Raw genomic sequence first — 12,797 nt, 5'->3', positions numbered from 1 at the left:
CCATTTCCTTCTCCAGCTCTCCTCTTATAGGGATGACAAAATTGAAACCCAGAGAGGTAAAATGACTTTCCTAAGATCTCATAATCAGCACTCAAAAAAAAGGTCACTTACACCCTGTTCTTTAAGTCAAAGACTCACTGGTTTCTCTCCTGATAGTCAAGCTCTGTATTTTCTGTTGAAAAAAAAAATGGCTTGAGGGTGTGTGAGGTTATCTTGAAGAGAATTTAGATGGATGCAGGAACTCAATTAAGTGTCAAAGTGATCAAAGAGCAGCTTAGGGGAAAACCCAAATTAACTCAATTATATCTTTCACTTCCTCCTCCTTCTTATATGAAACAGAATAAGACAAGAGCAAATGAGACCCAAGTCGTAAATTGTCATTCATTCACTCAACAAATAATGATTGACAGCCTACCGTGTGTCATGAACTGATCACATGCATAGATATCCCATGTGTCACATACTAGGTGTGGGGACACTGCAGAGAATAAGTCAAGTTCCTGCCCTCTTAGAGGTCACAGTCGAGGGCCAGTGGGTGGACCAGTTGCCTCTGCGTAGATGGAGTTTTGAGAGGGCTTTGAGCTGGTCTGTATCCTGGCCAGCTTGCGGCTGTAGCCATTTGTCATCAGAAGACCAAGCGAGAGGATGGGTGACCTAGAACAATCTGTGACTGTTTTTGAGATGTCTCTGTTTTCCTTATGGTGAACCATTAGGGGATCTGTTTAAAAGATTTTACCTTAACAATTTAAAACTCTGTGCCTCACTTCATCTTTGTGTAGTGAGTACATGTAACGTGTTTTATTTCTATGGAAGCGTACAGTAACCTTTCAGGAATTGATAGCATCTTTTTTTCTGTCCATTAACTCTAGGCAATGGTCTATTGCTGTTGATGGAAAATGCAATACTTTACAATTTTCAAGTCATTCCTAGAGCTTGCTGATGATTGAAAGTTTAATAACAGAAATATGATCACTAATAATGTTACATTTTATGTGGACTAAATTACAATATGTATAACTATCCAGTCATTCAACAAATATTTATTTGAATCACTTTGTGTTCATTTGGAAGCTTTCAATTGCAAATCACTGAAGTTCAAGGTGGCTTTAGCAATAAATATAATTTGTTGGATTACATAACTGAAAAAGTTCAGGGTTATTTCAAACTTCAGAATGGTCTGATCAGGGCTCTGTTTTTTAAACTTCTCTCAGCCCTGTCTCTCCTCTGGCTACTGCCTTATTCTTGGCCTGGTATTTCTCCAAGTAGAAAAAATGGCTGTTTACTTTAGCCTGTGTACTTATCTGCACACCACCCTAGACTGAGACAGAATTTCTTTCCAAATCAGCAAAGGTCTGGGCTTCATTCTTATTGGACCATCTTGGGTCATGTGCCTTCTCTAGACCAATCACTGTGGATAGGAAATTGGGATTACACTGATTGGTCTAGGCTATTTAGGGCTCACCCCTGTTGCTGGAGGAGAGGTAGACAGTCCCATACAAACTGCACAACGGCCGCCCCATGGAGGAGAAATGGGTGCTGGATAGCAGCTCAACTCTGTTTTAAGCTACCATATGCCATACACTGTGGTAGTATCACTGTGAACAATCTGCTCTAGCCAAACACCCATAAGCAGATTTTTTAAATGTTCATAGCACAACTTTGAGATGCTTTCAGTTGGAAGCAATAAGCTTTCCTAGTGGGAATAATACCTTTAAATATTCAGATACATCAAACTAAACTATCGATCTAGGTTATTGCATTGTGTGTTAAACCCAAGTCTTAAGCAAGCTGGTATTCGGCAAAGGGGAGAAGGCACTGCCGTCTGTCCATTTTTCCAGCTGTCTGGTCATTTTCTGTGCAACAAGTTGTGTCTGCGGGGTCACCTGGCAGCCTGCACGTGTGACACTGTGGTCACTAGTGGGTCACCAGGACATTGAGGCTGGAATTGATAAGAATGCAGAGGCACCCGGAAAGTTCTGTTGCTCATAAATACCTGAGGGTATGCAAGTTCTATCTATCCAATAGGAACATATTTCACTGAAGTATGCTGTATTCCTGAAAATCCTTAAATTGCTATCTGAGTACCACTCCTGAGTTGCATTTTATAGATTCCTAAATTATATGATGCTATAGCAGAAACAGTGATCTTTGTCTTATTCACAGTCTTAGCCAAGACTGCTAGAAAGCAAGCATATGAAGTTTGATGCTCTAGGATGATAATGTCAAATCCTACTCAATTAAGTTCCTTAAAATTCAATCCCCTGCCTTTAGTCTATTACTATTACTATCGCCAGTTACTATTACTACACACATGAACTGTTCATCACCTTATTTTGAGATTCTCAAATTTGAGAGAACTGTAAAGATATGAAAAACTGGGTATTGGAGTTGAAAAGATTAAAGGTTATGACATGTACATTTCATGAAAGTTAGTTTAGAACAAACGCTTCATTTTCCCAATGAATCCTAATTATAAAGTAGGCACTTTGGCACAATATTTCCCTCTTAACTGTTTGCTACAACACTAGGAGTGGATGAATAATAGCGGACCTCAGATGACTCAATGGTCCAGGAGGACAAATCTTTGTACAGAGGGGAACAGGGCGTATTTCACTGCGAAGGGTTCCATCTCATAATCCTCCTAGTTAAGAGAACTGTGGATGCCCTCAAAGGCACAAAGGGATAGCATTCTGCCTATTAAATGTGCTTCTGCATTAATCCAGAAGTTCTTTGTTGATAAACAGATGCACAGCAACCACATTTAAATTTCAGAACCTTACAATAAGATGTATTTGAATAAAGAAGAAAAACAGGGAACCCAAAGCTATTAAGTGGAGCTTTTTAAAGTCATGGCCAGGTGCTATTTCAACACAAACATGTCAGTTCCATCCCAGTTAAAGCAGATAAAATCCTCCAGTCTCTTCAAGAGTTGTACTTGGACAACGAAATGGGAATTTTGTGTAGGGTTTTTCAGGTGTGATGTTTTTAAAAATTTTTGCGAATAATATTTTCAAGGCAATTGCTTTTGAACAGGGCAGCAAGGGGAAGCCAAGTTAGGTTAACAGATCAACCATAGAAAATTCAAGAGGGTCCTTTGCTGGGTGAGAGGGAGTCTGTGGCTTTGCCATGTGGTTGTGTGGCTCCACCAAGTTGCCCTGACTGTTTTGCAGGGGTTTGTGGTGTATTCACTGACACCTCGGTGGCTGCAGGCTGAGGATGGCTCTTAGGCGGGCTCAGCCAGCTTGGCACACTCTCAGCTCTGGGAAGTCCACGCTGTTTTACAAAGAGCAGGTGGGCGAAAAAGCTCAACACTGCAGGGCACGTTGTGCAGCTGTGAGAGGTGGAATTCCCCTCAAAAGGATCGGCACTGCTTTGAAAATAAATTCATCATTAAAACAGAAGGATTTCTGAAGCAGTCGACGAACACAGGGCTTGATTGGTTTCAAATTAACTCTTTGTACTCATCTTTCATTCACCCCTTAAGAAGACGTCTCGGCGTTTTCCAGGGAGGTAACACAAATAATCCTTGACATCTTTTCAAGGGAGGAGAGTAAAAAGTTGGAGCACTCCACCACTGCATCTGCTTTCCATTCGCCCTGCATCTCGCTGCTTCGATGCGCAGTGGGGAGGCACCCACGCTGCAGTGCAGGCGCTCTGTTTTGCTTCATGTTCAGTATTTAGGAAAAGAGGGGTGTGCTTCTCCCTGGACGGAGGGTCTATGCGTATCCTGAAGGCTAGGCAGTTGCTCCTTCTTCCTCTTCCTTTCCCTTTCTTCCCCTCTTTCTGGATCTGTCTCTTCCTTCAGCCCCTCTCCCCCACCCTGGCCCCCTCCCTGGGAGTTAAGAATGGCCTCGCTTCTGTTCTTCTTGCTACTAATTTAAAGCCCTTCCTCTCCCTTGTGGAAAATATCTGATAACGCCGTTTTCTCTGAGGGAGGCCATTTGTATATCTTTCGACCACGAATCCCATAAACAATTAAATGCAGAGCAGGCTAGCCTGTGGAAACCTTTCTGGCTACTTAAGTGAAGTTTCCTAATCCTTTTCTGCAGCGACCCAGGCTCTGGGGCCCATTCATCTGCCGTTGCTTCTCAAGCACTTTGATCTCAGGCCTTCATTACAGCTCATTTCAGCATTAAGGATGATCTGAATTCATGAGCTCTTCCCTTCCTAATAAGTGCCATTCATATCCATCCTCAGGAGCAACCACAGCTCACGGAAAACTGGTTCAAACCACACGCAAAAGAATAATGGACTAGCTTCAAACACAAGTGAAAAACGGGGGTTTTATTAGCCGAATGAACCTCTGAATGAGCTGCTTCATTAAACAGAGGAGTCTCGTTTTCAGGGCGCTGTTAAATCCACCGGTTGCCACTCTGAGATTAGTAAGTGTGATTATTTCATTTTTTTTTCAGGTGGAAATCCTGAGGTGGAAAAGAGACTGAAATATACTCCCTACACCCAATGCAGGCTACAGTTGATCTGGGGTTTATTTGGCTTCATAGATTTTTCAGCCAGAGACCCTATTACATATCTTTCCTGTTAGATTGTCTGGAGTGATGCGCCACTCCTAAAAAGAACCTACTCTTTTTTTTTTCCATTTCCTTTAAAAGCAAAAAAAAAAAAAAAAAAGAAGAAGAAATTTAATTTGGATTCAGCTAATACCCTTGTAACTTCTAAAGCTGTGAAGCAAAAAGAGGAAGAGATAATTAGAAGATGATGAGAGCTAGCACATAGCCCGGTGGACGGAAAAAGAGGTACAGAGGAAGGTGGCAAACCTGCCACCTAGTCCATTAACAGCCTTTGCTATAATTATGTTTTGCTCTGGCTTTAAACTGGTGAAAGCACAAAGGAGACACTATTAACGTCTTTCGCCCGCAGAAGAAAGTTCATCCTGTATACCCGGTGAGTAGGGTGCACCGAAGTGCGTCTTCAATGCACCGTCTACACGCATGCTCAGTCGTGTGTGCCTCTTTGCGACCCCACGGACTGTGGCCCACCAGACTCCTCTGTCTATGGGGATTCTTCAGGCAAGAATACTGGAGTGGGTTGCCTTGCCCTCCTCCAGGAGATCTTTCCATCCCAGGGATCAAACCCGGGGCTCCTGCATTGCGGGCAGATTTTTTTTTTACCATCGGAGCTACCAGCTAAGCCCATGAATACTGGAGTGGGTTGTCATTTCCTTCCCCAGGGGAGCTTCCCGGCCCAGGAATGGAACCCGAGTCTCCTTGAGTCTCCAGCATTGGCAGGCGGATTCTTTACTACTGAGGAACCTGGGAGACCGATTTTAATTGAGCACTTAGTAAGAACGGTCAACGAAACGGCAGAAACAGCGAGGAAAGAGTGGATGGCATTCATTTGAAAGTCCTTGAAAGCTCCTCAGCGGCACTCCCTGCTGCAGCTCTAGTGGTTCGTTTTCTGCCCACCTCCTTGTCTTCTCTGCCCTTCCGCGCGGCTCCCTATCCTCTCCCCGGAACTCCTCAACGTGCGTGGCCTTTAGGAAAGGAGGCAAAGGGGAACCACGGGCCGGCTCCCTCCACGGGCGGTGCAGCACTTGGGCACAGTGGAGGAGGAACGCCCTCCTCTGCAGATCTGAGGGGACAGAACCTCTGTGGACCCCGACAGTCCCGCCCAGCGCCTATCGGGTCTCAGCAGATTTCCAAAGGGGAAGCGCCTCACCGTCTCTCCAGGGGCCCTCACGGTTCTAAAGGGCTGGGCCCTACGCATCACCTTCACTCCTATCCATACCCTGTGAAAGGCTAAAATTAAAATTAATGGCAGGAAGAGGAGCTTAGAGATCCCCCTCACTGAGCCTTTCAATTAAGGCTACTGATTAGATCTTAGATTTCCTTACCACATAAAAAAAGACTCAGGGTTCGCTCCTGTGAGTGGTGGTTTCTGTTTTTGTCTTTCCCACCCCCGACCCGCGTCCCCGCTTGGCTCTGCCGGGTGTTTTTAATTTTGCTGCCCTGCCTAACCAAGCGCTGCTGCTGGAGCAGAGGGAAGCATCCCAGATGCCCTTTCTGTACTGGGCCAGGAACAAGGTGATTACACCCCCCATCCTTCTAACCTCACCCCTCTCCCCATCCCGGAACACCCCCCCCCCCAACTCCCAACCCCCCACCACAACCCCTCCCCACAGAGCCATCCTCCCTGGAGCCATTCTCACTTCCAACAGCCAGTTGGATCAAGATTTATACATCTTCATGATGCTATTAAAGGTGCAAACAATTTCTCTTTTTACAACTGACTTAAAAGATGGAATATCAAGACATTTGGGTGTGTTTCATGACAATCAGTAGAACAAACTGTTATTTCTCTTTGTCTGTGTGTAAGGACTGTGATGAGACTTCTTTGTTCCCTGGGACATTATCTGCTAAATTCATGTGTCTATAGTCCTTGGAGGACAGATGTGTTAGAAATAGGATTGTCCCTGGGCCCAATGTTAGACCAATACTATGGAGCACAAATTAGTGGATTTGACCCTAAACAGGAAGTCATTGTTAATAATCTAGCTTTTAAACTGTCATTCCAAGGCCTGAATGCTTTGGTTGGAGTCCACACAGTTTACATTCATGAAGAATTACCAGAATGCTTCTGTTTTTGCTACGTAGGCCTGTTACAGGACACCTGAATAAGGATAATATTGGCCACAGTGGGCTAAGAGGGCTGTTAAGCAAAGGACTAGAGAACCCAGGTCTTTGTAACTCATGAGGCTTGCGGTAAAAGGTGAGAAGAAATTAGAAAGACCTTTTTTGTCCCCCAGCTGCTTCTCTTTCCACCAAATATAAAGAGACAGTCACAATTGTTATTCATTTCTTCCTCATCTTCTGACTTTCATGTGCGAAGTTCAAGATGTAAGGTGGGCAAGTATTAATATCATTTTAGAGACCAGGCAAAGAATGAGTGAATGGACTTAAAGTCGTGAGGATTGTATAAATGAACTCCTATCTGTACCTCCTGACTGCCAGCCCTAAGAAAATAGTGGTTGAGAATGGAAGCTGCGCAGTCAGGACATTCACTTAAAATGCTAGTTTTCACATTCTTAAAAGTACAGGCTAGTCACTGCAGCTGTCTGAGCCTCAGTTTCCTCATTTATAAAAAAGGGGTTGTAATAGAATGACTGTACCTCATAGGACTAGTCTAAAAGGGTGCATGAACCTTTTACTAGGTCATTAGTCTAATACATAGTGAACACCCAATACATGTACTTGTATTGCTACCATTGATGAGGAGACGGAGGAGCAGAACTGTTGAGGGATTTCCCAGAAGGCGGCACACAATTAGAAGCAGAGCACCACGGCCAAGGCCATCTTTTTGTTTTCGTAGCTTTTGTGCCTGTTCTCTAGCGAGAGCTCTTATTTCTTTTCGAAATACAAGTGTGAATTTCCTCTGAGCATTGTTGTTATTCAGTTTGGTCAGATTCCTAAGAATATACATATTTTAAAACAGGATTAGCTTGCAGAAACAGCCAAATGGAGAGCTGATCGGAGGATTCCTCCTAATACTGATTCAAACATAAATTTTAACAGCGGCTGAATGCATCAAAGTACAAGGGCTCTGTTTAGTCCGGTACCAAGTGGTTCCAGCAAGTATTTTTCCTAAGGGGCACCCAGGCTGATGCAACTCCAGTTGCTCTAAAAGGCTATACCATTTGGAAATGAGTGAGTCGTCAGATTTGCCAACAAACGTGTCTACAGTTCTAAATCTATCATTCCAACACTGCTCGTAAAACAAGGTCCAGATTTATTTTGCACTTGGTGTTTGTTCTGCTCATTAATTATATTCATATCTGCTCCTTTGAAGTTATTGAGACTATTGGGAAATGTAAAAGAAAGCTGTATTGATTTCAGTCTTAATATCGTTCCATCTTTATTTCCTTCATCTACGAGCTCTCAGGCATGTTGAGTGACATGTGGTGGTGGGTATAGTATGTCGGGCAGAGAGTAGGGCATTATCAACAGAGCCCAGGCTCTCCAGATCTGCAGTCTCTTTGGTGAGAGGGTTTAGATTTAGAACGTCTGGATTGTATTCAACGAAAATCTCCACAGCCTTTCCTTTCAAAATCAATTTCAGTTGTCAAAAAAAAAAAGAAGGGGGGAGTGGTGGTGAGTCACTTTGAAATCATATAGCTTATTATTATCATCGTTTTTTAAAAGCTTATTACTATAATTTTTCTCCCAAGGGAGCTGAATTGATTTCTAACCCCACCTTCCTTATCTCAACATGTGGCTAAGTTCAGAAGGGAATTAAAATTGGGGGATTTTTTTTCCCCTTCAGGAAAAACTGATAGAACACACCCCAGTCTCATTTTCAAGTTGAGCAGGAACTTTTTTTTAGCCCCTTGAACTTACTTTAAAAATGCACCTACAGCAACTAAGATCATGCCTTTCCCCAAATTTGCATATTTTTTCCTGAGCGCTTTGGAAGTGAGGTCCACCACGTAACGGTCTTCACAACTGTGGGATGTTGGCTCCACAGCACTGCAGTCTATGCTGTGTTGAACATAACTTCCTTGAGAGCAAATATTCTTATCCAGGGGCTTCCCAGGTGTCTCTTATGGTAAAGAACCCTCCTGCTAATGCAGGAGACATAAGAGATGCAGGTTCAATCCCTGGGTCCGGAAGATCTCTTGGAGGAGGGCATGGCAACCCACTTCAGTAATCTTGGCTGGAGAATCCCATGGACAGAGGAGCCTGGTGGGCTACAGTCCATTGGGTCGCAATTCATCAAACACAACTGAAGCGACTTAGCATGCACGCATTCTTATCTGATTTATTCACTGCTGTATCCTAAGCACCTAGGACAGTGTCTAACTCATAGGCAGTGCTCAATATTTGTGGCATAAGAGAATGAATGAGGAAGTAACAGAGAGTGAGAGCTGGGAGTAGGGCTGTGGGGTCAGACAGACAGACCTAAGTTCAAGTTGTAACCTTGTACTGTAACCTTGTACTCATGGGCTTGGTGGCATCGATTAGCCTGCTTAGCTGCAGCATTACCATCTGTAAAATGGTGTAAGGATAGTGCCTACCGCTTCAGACTGTTGGGAGGCCATGCATGGGAAAGGATTAGGGGCCTTCTGAATATGTGAATTCTCCATACATGGTTCATATTCTTGCAAATCCTCCAGATCTGGACACAAAAGTCCCTTGTGAGTCCACATATTTGGGGCCCATGAAGCACAATCCCAAACTGCACTTCACACTAATGCATAGCAAGCAACTCTAACTCTTTAAAAAGGAAAAGACCCCCGTCTTCCTGGCATTTTCAGCCGTGGTGGACGCAGCCTCTTCTGTGTCCCCGGCAGCGATGCAAATCACTCCTGGGCTAAGGGTCTGTGTCCTGCCATCCTAGGCCCAGCCAAGAGAGAGGAAGAAACTGTTTTCAGCTTGGATGACTGATGGCCTGGGATTATTATTCTTTGGGTTCCAGGACACAGTGCTCCTATTATTTCCAGAGAGTTTTCATTTATTTTTTCAACGTTGAAAGCTCATGCCAGTGTGGTGGTCTGAAACCTCATGGCAGCATATATATGAGACGATCATGTTCCATCTTTGGTTCCCTTACACAGGGTGCTACTGTTGCAGAAAGGAAGTTCCAGGGGTAACTGTTCCCCTGTGACTCCGCTGTGGTCAGCGGAACTGTCTTATGCAAAGTAGGCTTTGAAAAGGTGTTTGCTGGCTGGAACACAGGGGCTGCCATTCCCAGCTGGCTTGTTTGCCCATCCCGGCCAGTATCCTGCTTCTCCCCGGTGCCAACACCTGATATGCCAGAAGAAGACAGATCTTCTCTTTAGCTCCCTTTCCACGAACCGAAAGTAGCATCCTTCTCCCGCCTCTTCTGCCCTTTCAGGATACACTGAGGGAGCGAGACGTGGGTATGGGCAGAGCCGGACGATGGAAAACCACTGTAGTCCATATGTGCTGCCACAGGCGGTCAAAAGCAGGGGAGGATCTGATGGATTGGTCTAAGGGGATCGGGGTTACAGAATGCCTAATGGGGTGAGGTGGGTTTCCCACGTGCATGAAGAGGGCAGGTGTGAGGCAGGAATACTTAAGAATAGGGTAGGATAGGATAAATAGGATAAACAGCAGAGTAACATCTTCCCCAAAAGGGATGGCCACTCCTCAATTTTAACTCATTGTGTGTGGGAATTCAAGCCTGGTATAGCCAGCCCTTTGGATTGTTAAAGCAGATAATCCTTTTTGTCTGTGAAATCTCTGAAGTTGTAAACATTAGCAACATATTTATTATTATTTTCAAGTGGCATACTGACCAGGTAAAACATATCTCTGGGACTTTAGGTTTCTCTGAGATGGACATTTATTCTGCAGTCATCTGCTGGGTACCTATGATGTGCCTGGCACTGTATTAGGGGCAGCAGATACAAAAATGCAAAAGAAATGGTTCATATTTTCAAGTATTTTGTTAAGTAAAGGAGACACAGAAACAGATGAATACATAGAAAGTGCTGGAATGGGATGAAATGATAAAGATCAACGAGACAGTAAAGAAAGGGACCCATCTTAGTTTCCAAGGCAGGAGGTCGTCAGAAGAGGTTTCACCTGCTGGAGGGATGGGGAAGGTGGTGGTGATTAAGAGCATTCACAGCAGAGGGGACAGAGAGGCATGGGTAAGTGTGGGGCGTGCACAGCACATTTGGAAAACCAGGAGTGGGCTTGCTGAGCTGAGTGCAGAGCAAATCGCAGGTAATGAGGCTGGCGCTGCCTGGTGCAGCCTGAATTTCCTGGGTCTTAGGTTGATCCAGAAATGTCGGAACACCCTTCCACTTAACTCCAACTCTCCCTGGGGCACCTCGGCTGCCTCAGTGACCGATGGGGAGCCCACACGGATGTGTTTGCCTTTATCCACATCCAGCCACATCCGTAGCTGTTCCGTCTCTCTTCGCCATCTGCATTTCTTGTCCGTGGTAAGCGTGTCCATTCAGCATCTGGGCTCGCCAGTACCCATCGACCTCCAGCATCTGTTTCCAGTCGTGCAGGAGTGGTGCCTGCGGCAGCACTGCCTTCACCAACAGCTAAAGCTAAAATTCTAATGTTAGGTAATTGGCTAATGTCCCACAAACTTAAAAAAAATCTGCTAAATTCATATGGAAGTGAAAAGTCGTTCAGTTGTATCTAACTCTTTGCGACCCCATGGACTATACAGTCCATGGAGTTCCCCAGACTAGAACACTGGAGTAGGTAGCCTTTCCCTTCTCCAGGGGATCTTACCAACCCAGGGATGGAACCCAGATCTCCTGCATTGCAGGAGGATTCTTTACCAGCTGGGCTACCATGGAGGCCCCAGAGCCTTAATAATCGGTATGATTCCATTTTACTGGTCCTGTCTGAAAAGATGTTTCTTTCAGTGTCTTACCTTTTATCCTCCCACCCAGAGCTGTTACAGATCATGAGACCATTATCCTGATTGAAATAGATGTATATTGCCTTTCCTCTCACAGGCCGGTACCGATAGGGCAGATGGTTGAGGACGACTCTAGTCCTAGGGTTGAAATCCCAGCTCCACATCTGACCTGCTGTGAGAGCCTGGGGTGACAACTTCACTGGTTTGAATGGTGATCCCCTGCCCCCCACAAAAATCTGTGTTTTGGAGCTCTAGTTCTCAGAACCTAGGAACATGACTGTATTTTGAGACAGGGATGAGAAAGAGTTGATTAAGTTAAAATGAGGCTGGTAGGGTGGGCCCTAACCCAGTCTGACTTGTGTCCTTGTCAATTCAGTCAATTCAGTTCAGTCACTCAGTCGTGTCCGACTCTTTGTGACCCCATGGACTGCAGTGCGCCAGGCCTCCCTATCCATCACCAACTCCTGGAGTTTACTTAACTCACGTCCATTGAGTCGGTGATGCCATCCAACCATCTCATCCTCTGTTGTCCCCTTCCCCTCCTGCCTTCAATCTTTCCCAGCTTCAGGGTCTTTTCAAATGAGTCAGTTCTTTGCATCAGGTGGCCAAAGTATTGGAGTTTCAGCTTTAACATCAGTCCTTCCAATGAATATTCAGGGCTGATTTCCTTTAGGATGGACTGGTTGGATCTCCTTGCAGTCCAAGGGTCTCTCAAGAGTCTTCTCCAACACCACAATTCAAAAGGATCGATTCTTCAGCACTAAGCTTTATTTATAGTCCAGCTCTCACATCCATACATGACTACTGGAAAAATCATAGCCTTGACTAGATGGACCTTTGATGGGAAAGTAATGTGTCTCCTTTTTAATATGCTGTCTAGGTCGGTCACAACTTTTCTTCCAAGGAGTAAGCGTCTTTTAATTTCATGGCTGCAGTCGCTATCTGCAGTGATTTTGGAGCCCCCAAAAATAAAGTCTGTCACTGTTTTCATTGTTTCCCCATCTATTTGCCATGAAGTGATGGGACTGGATGGCATGATTTTAGTTTTCTGAATGTTGAGCTTTAAGCCAACTTTTTCACTCTCCTCTTTCACTTTTATCAAGAGGCTTTTTAGTTCCTCTTCACTTTCTGCCATAAGGGTGGTGTCATCTGCATATCTGAGGTTATTGATATTTCTCCCAGCAATCCTGATTCCAGCTTGCGCTTCATCCAGCCCAGCATTTCTCATGATGTACTCTGCATAGAAGTTAAATAAGCAGGGTGACAATATACAGCCTTGACGTACTCCTTTTCCTATTTGGAACCAGTCTGTTGTTCCATGTCCAGTTCTAACTGTTGCTTCCTGACCTGCATATAGGTTTCTTAAGAGGCCAGGTAGTCTGGTATTCCCATCTCTTTAAGAATTTTCCACAGTTTGTGGTGATCCACACAGT

At 44.6% G+C, this 12,797-nt stretch overlaps 1 long non-coding RNA gene across 2 annotated transcripts in view; it reads left to right on the top strand.

Moving 5' to 3' along the window:
* Positions 1 to 1,363: 1,363 nt before the first annotated feature.
* LOC102409297 overlaps positions 1,364 to 12,797 on the top strand; it is a 28,392-nt gene continuing 16,958 nt past the window's right edge. For both annotated transcript variants that reach the window (XR_006552445.2, XR_006552446.2), the window contains exon 1: positions 1,364 to 4,902. This is a non-coding gene — a long non-coding RNA (uncharacterized LOC102409297). The remainder of the gene's footprint in view (positions 4,903 to 12,797) is intronic.

Source organism: Bubalus bubalis, chromosome 7 (assembly GCF_019923935.1).
Source record: "Bubalus bubalis isolate 160015118507 breed Murrah chromosome 7, NDDB_SH_1, whole genome shotgun sequence".
Lineage (NCBI taxonomy): Eukaryota > Metazoa > Chordata > Mammalia > Artiodactyla > Bovidae > Bubalus > Bubalus bubalis.
This window is presented reverse-complemented; position numbering and strand designations above follow the sequence as displayed.